We start from the raw sequence: 7,308 nt of genomic DNA on the forward strand, positions 1-7,308 counted from the left end.
ACATTTAATGATGAGCTGGAGATCAAATCTACATTATGGAAAATATATTGGAGGCTAAAATGGTAAGTGAAGTTACAAAAAAATTATTAATAAACCATCATTGGTAAAAACATGCGTAATAATCAATTTATTAAAAATAAATGAGAATAAATAATATTTATCCATAAGAGCATAAATAATTATAAAACAAAATTATATGATAAAATATGATAAATGACACGATAAATAATGGTAGAAATGGATGAATTAGGTGTTAAAGAGTGATTATAATAATGACAAACTAGCGGCCCAACATAACCCCAAACTGAATCTATGTCTTCATGCAACCCAAAGACTCTGTACTAACCAAGTAATAATACAAAAAATGTTCATCCCAACTCATGAAATTGATGGAACAAATGAATTCTTCCTCAAATAATGAATATTAATTTTAGCAATGTTGATGAAGGCGTAACAATTTTTACATTGATGTTCAACTATATGTATATGAAGTTGCAGCAAAATATGATATAAGTAACAACAAACTTCATTAACCATTTTCTCAAAAAACTACAAACCAGATTTTGTTGAAATTTTGCAAGTAGATTTCTACTATATTAATGCTTCTATGATTCAAAAATCAGATCGTTTTGATGCAGGGATCATGAGATATAAGCAAAATGTCTGTGGGTGACAGTGCATGATATCTGAAATTTGACAAACTAATTTAACTTGAATTTTTTTGGGTTTGTGTATTTTAATAATATCTCTTTGTTATCCAAAAATCATAAGAATTCAGTTCAGAGTTTTATAGATATACACCAATCAATTTCTGCATTGTATAAAAATGAAATTGTATGCCTTAAATGAGAAAGAAAGTAGAAAACATTCATGTGTATCAATTTCTCCCCCAAACTGGAGAATTAGCATGCCCTCATGCAATGTTAGAAAACAAATTGAGGTGGTCACTACCATCTGTTGAAATCTATGCTTGGTGTAAAACAACATGGAATAAGGGAGGTGTTGAGAATGAATAAGAAGATCAATGGATGATAAATAATATGAATGTCATGGTCATAATAAATAAATAAATCAAAGGCACACTCCCCCAAACTGAAAGAAGCTATGTATTTGAAAAAGGGGAAGTGGTAAACATGTGAAATGAATTATTGTAAATAATGCTCAATGGATTTTCACAAAATTCTTCTAAATTCATAATAAATAAGAAAATTATGCTATTTTACCTCAAATTTTACCTCCGAAAAGAAAAATATGGAATGATATGTATGAATTGACGTTTGTTAAAGCTGATGTAGGCTGAGTTGATGCTGAAAGTGATGCAAAAGGTGGAATCTAGGCAAGCACATCATGTCTAAACAATTATTCGCATTCGTGAGTTTCTCGAGCCTCTTTTGTTAGTTGCAATAGTGTGGTCATGCTGTGAATAGAATTCCGCCTATAGTTGTTGTTCTCCTATAAACAATTCATTATTCAGCATGCAATTTTCTTGAATCAATTGTGTTAGTTTTGAATAGCAACAGATAAGATGCATGCAAGAATTTCAATCATAAAAACTTTTGTATAAATGCAATACTAATATTTTGTCAAATCATCAAGTTATGGCAGAGTTCATTAATTATATCGCATGGTATCCCATAATGCATACATTCTCCCCACCAATTGGAAAATGGATTCCATGACCATAAAGCATATGAAAGGTGGTGTGCTGACGACAAGGCAAGGGAATGAATAATATGGCAGTAAATGAAGCAAAGTACACATTTCAATGATAGGACGCAGAGAGGTATGGTTATAATGAGAGAAAAGTGTGTAAACATAGTTATGAATAAGAGATAGGATGCTTTGGATTGATGATAAGTTACGTGAAAAATAAAAAGGACAACAATATGCCAAAAAGATGCTTGTTGATGGTATTCTAGCTAAAAATGATGCGATTGATCAAAAAACAATTTCTCATGCATAAAGGTTCAAAACAGGGAAAAATTAAGGAAATAACTTCTCTGATAAAAAGAAAGAATAAGAAAAGGGTATTATAGTAATAATTGATGATAAGATATAAATTCAATACCATAAGCAGAGCCTCTGCTGCTAGCAGGTATCCATAGCCTTGGCAGGGTTTATTTTTAATCCGTATGAACCAGGATCCTCAATTTATTAATGGAGAGTTCCAGTGCCATTCTACAGAAGAGATAAGTGTTCTGGCGTGGTAACCAGATAACCAAACTGCCATTCACTGGGATGTGGAAAAAGTGATCAGGCCGGCTCGTGATGAGACCTCCCGTTCTAAGGATATTTTGGCTATCCAATAGATCATAACCCTGGTGTGGTGGCCATAGTGGGAATGTCACTTCGTTACAGCCTTATGAACATGGTAGGCTGGTTTGTAATAAGACCCCCTATCCTCCATCTCCAAACAAAATTTTGCTGTTATTACACATTTTTATGATAAAAAGAGGGAGGCTCAGTACTCCTTAAGAGTAGGGATGGTGGAAGAAGTTGAACATGTTAGTAGAAACAAAATATACCCATAATCCCATTTATTATAGATAGAGAAGATTATAACTAGGAAGGGTGGAACCAGCATGGTATTATGATGATCAATCAATATCATGTACAACAGAAAATGATGCAGTAAAGTAGTATATAAATAATTGTGTCCCTTTTGAAAAGAATCTATCTTCAAGGAGTTGTCTTGTTAAAGATCATAATGTGAATGATATTAACTTGCTTCAATAGAATCCATAATTCTTGTCCTCATAAAAGTAATGTACTTCATGCCATGAAATGGAATCAGTAAAATGTGGATGAGATGAACTAGGAATAATCCCACAAGAGGAAAGAAGGGTTGTTCTCGAAAATACTCCCAAAGTGTTGTTCCCTTGAAGGAACAACAAAAACACTCGAAAAAGTGTTGTTCCCTTGAAAGAAACAACAAAGGAAATGCATGCCAAAAAGTGTTGTTCCTTATAAGGAACAACAAAAAAAACACACTAAAAAGTTTTGTTTCCTGTGGGAACAACAAAAAATGCACGCAAAAAGGTGTTGTTCCCTATATGGAACAACAAAAAAGTGCACACGGAAAAGTGTTGATCCCTAAAGGGATCAACAAAAAATGCACGCGAAAAAGTGTTGTTCCCTATAGGGAACAACAAAAAAAATACACACGAAAAAGTGATGTTCCCTGTAGAGAACAACAAAAAAATACACGTGAAAAGTGTTGTTCCCTATAGGGAACAACAAAAAATACACACAAAAAAGTGTTGTTCTCTGTAGGGAATGGAAAAAAATGCATGCGAAAAAGTGTTGTTCCATATAAAAAACAAAAAAAAAATGCACATGAAAAAGTGTTGTTCCCCACGCAAAAAAGTGTTGTTCCATATAGGGAACAACAAAAAAACGCACACGAAAATAGGGAACAACAAAAAAATGCATGTGAAAAAGTGTTGTTCCCTATAGGGAACAACAAAGAAAAATAGGGAAAAAAACGATAAACAACCATCTCTACTGCTCTAAGCAAATACAATCGAATAGCAAAAAAAGAAAAACAATTGTATGTACAAGTTTCAAAAATAAATTCTTTATGGGACTAGTGTTGTCGAAGAGTGGCCTTCTGCAGCGATAATTTGCATGGCGGAGCCCTCATCGTTCAATCGCCAATGGAGTGGAAACTACAATTTGAAGTAAGCAACACCTGAAACACAAAAACATAAGACAAATCAGAAAAGAAACAACACTTTATTTAAAAACAACATGTAATAAATAAATTAAGTTACAACAGCTATGATGTTATTTCCTAAGGGAATATCAATCTGTCAATGGAAAAAAATTATCTCTTAGAAAAATGTTTTGGCAGTAGTGAAATGAATCTTCGAATGGAAATCAATTCTTCATTTCTTTTGTTATGAGTTCGTTAGGTAATGAATTGGATGAAATTCCATTGTTTCATTAAAATTTCTTTCAAGAATCGCTCGTCCATAAATTGACCTTTTTTATTTTCCTAGGACCTGCAAAAAACGAGTGTTTACCAGCAATAAAACATTAAATCATGTAGAAAGAGAGGTGATCCAGCTCCCCTAATCCAAGAATTATGCAAAAAATAACAATTAGTTACTCTATAAAATAAATCCATGAAAAAAATAACAAAGTAAAATTTATTTATTACCTGCGGGAAAGCAATGACCAATCATGCTAACCTGCAGTGTTTTAATCATAAATTCTTTGTTTTTCGTCCAATTTGAGTGATTCCAAAGCCATATGAGAGCTAATTCAAAGGTATATCTTCAATATAAATAGGTTTTAAAAATTCAATGATATGATATGTCAATTTTACTTAGAATAACCTGCACAACATAGTCATTTTTTATTTCCCCACTTAGAACAACAGTGGATATTTTAAGCATAGATTTTTCATTTGATGACGGATTCAAATGATTCAAAGTGGAAATAAAATCAGATTTATTTATTTATCTCAATAGAAATAGGTTTTGAAGAAAAGAAGAATTGATAGTTCAAATACTATAATGAACAGCCAGAAAAACAAAGTTTTAAGAGAGTTGATTTACGATAGACAGTTAGTATTTTGGTCATAACTTTCTCATACGATATCAAAAATTAGTCATTAAAATTGCCTTGTAAACCTGATTCATAGGGGAATATACTATATTAACAGGTCTTCAAAATATAGTCATTTAGGCCTCCAAAAACCGACTGTCCCAACTCTGTTCCTAAGCTGCCTACTAGACATGCAGCCAATGTTTTGGTTATAACTTTTTCGTTTCAAATAAAAATTGAGTGATTAAAATTGGGTTGGAAATTAGAAATCAAGGGCTACTTAGGATAGAAATATGTTTTAAAGATATAGTCATTTAGGCCTCCAAAAATTGACTATCTCAACTCTGTTCCTGAGCTACCTACTAGACACCCTGTCAATGTTTTGGTTATAACGTTCTCGTTTTAAATCAAAATTGAGTGATTCAAATTGGGTTGGAAAGCAGACATCAAGGGATAATTAGGATAGAAATAGGTTTTAAAAACATTCACTTTTGGTCCCTCAAAACATGATTGTTCTGGCTGTGTTTTCAGAAATTTTATCAAGCCCACGAGCCAAAAAATATGATATTCAAGAAATTTTTCCAAATCGGTGATAAAAATGAATATGAGTGTTTGTAGAGCTGTTATTTCCATTATAATTCATCTACATACACAAATTAATTAAAATATTTATCACCGATGTTGATTTCCACAGCGTGGTGCAACAAAAAACAACTATTTTTACATAAAAACGACATGTATTTATTTATTTATTTATTTTTTACACTAACCTATTCTGATTTGAAAAATGAATACGATTACATATAAGAGTACTTCCAGTGGAACCATTTTTGAAATAAGGCTTCAAGTATGTACATACCGAAATTTGAAAAATGCATGTTAATAAATATTAGGGTATGAGAAGCCAACTTCCCTTGAAAAGATGGTGTCAAAAATTGTTGAAGTATGGAGTGATGCTGCAAACAAATGATCGAATGAAACCAATCTTCAATATATCCTTTACTTTCTTGATTTCCCATAACCATTATATCATGAAGTTCTTGAGCTTTTAAAACGGCTTGTTGATGCAAACTAAAAGAAACGTCATTTTCTTCCATAACTTCTACAATTTTTGAATTTGAAACATTTTAAATCTCAATATAAGTTTTCTCCATTTGTGCATGTGAGATAGAATGGGTAGAAAGGGTGGGTAAATTTTGTAGTTCAACACTGTAAGCATGTTGTATTGGTTTATTGTGGTGAGGGTGTGGAATGCGTTGAGCAGGAAATTGTGTACGAATTGGAGCATTTTTATGATGTATTTGATTGGGTTGAGTGGATGATTTTGATAAATAAGCAACATGTTGTGGAAGAGTTGGTGAAGAATATAGAGGATGTGTTTGTGCTACAAGATGAGGGAGAGTAGTCATGCAATCATAAGATGAACCATGTCAAACTTGTAGACAAGATTTGTGGTTGTTATATTGGGATGGACATGGTTGTCCTAACACATGAGTATTCCATAATGAATTATGCAAGTAAGAGAATAGAGAGGAAGTGTTTTGAACCATACCTATAGGCCATGATTTCCATGGTTTTGACCTTGTTTCAACTTCCTCATCTCTTTGATATGCTACTTCCATCCTAGATAAGGAAGAAAAACTATCTCTAGGATGCTCCTTTAAGTAATGAGGCGAAAACACTTCTTCAATTTCTTGATTTTTCTGAACCTGCAAAACATCCAATTTTGAATTTAGAGAGCTAATAAAATCAAATTTAAAATTTTCAAATAAAACATTGATTTTAGCTCTTAAGTCTCATGTTCTTGTAGCAGATTTGGAAAAGAAAGAAGAAAATTCTCTAGAATTCTTACCAGCTTTGGAGATTCCTCTTGAATACCTTATGCACAATTCACAAACATCATCATATGACAACTGAAAAACATCACCTTTTCCTATCAGATTTAAGAGTTCTAAAAATTCATCTTTGATTTTGTTAGAGCCTAGATTTGCCTCAGGCTGAAAAGACAAGGTTCTAGGTCCACATCAAACCACGCTCAGCCTCGTAGCTAGCCCTACGAGGACAGGAGAGGGCTCTCTCAGGGTCTATCTCGGCAAAATACAAGCGATGGGGTCGAGATGACTGTAATAAAAGCTAATTTTAGGCTAGGTGTGAAGTACAAAGGTTTGTTGTGAGCTTTTGGGGGTTTTGTGTTGGAAATAGGGAAAGGCAAATTGGGCTCGGGGATGAGGCACGGTTTCTGCAGAGTTCTGATTGGGGCAATGAAGGAAATCATTTTGATGCTTTAAAGTGAGTGAATGGATAGATCAGACTGGTGAGGAGCTAAGGAGAGCAAGAGAGTCTCAAGAATTCTCCTTAAATAGATGAAAACATGGAAATTTAAACAAATTCAAAGGCAGAGCATAGCAGTTAATGGATTCTACCTTAATCACTCATTTGTTCAAATTCAGAAGAAGAGACAGGAAAATGATACACATAACACTAATTAACTTACAATTACTTAGAGAAGAACACCATCAAAACATAAAGCCACATGGATCCCAAATAGTGCTGCAAAACCCTGGTCTTTCCTTAACCAAAATGCAGAGATAGAATGTACAATGATATGCCAAAGCAATCCCAAGTGTCCAACCTTGAAAATGACTTAGAAATTACATAATATAGGCAAGCCAAACCTATTCCCTTGCCTCTAGGGTTTGCGCTCATCATTCTAGGAGCTGTTTCAACCAATTCTAAACAAAGCACTACAATCTAGGC

This window comes from Pinus tabuliformis, chromosome 4_1 (genome assembly GCF_031772625.1).
Source record: "Pinus tabuliformis cultivar Carrire ecotype Pingquan chromosome 4_1, CPIR1, whole genome shotgun sequence".
NCBI classification, from domain to species: domain Eukaryota; kingdom Viridiplantae; phylum Streptophyta; class Pinopsida; order Pinales; family Pinaceae; genus Pinus; species Pinus tabuliformis.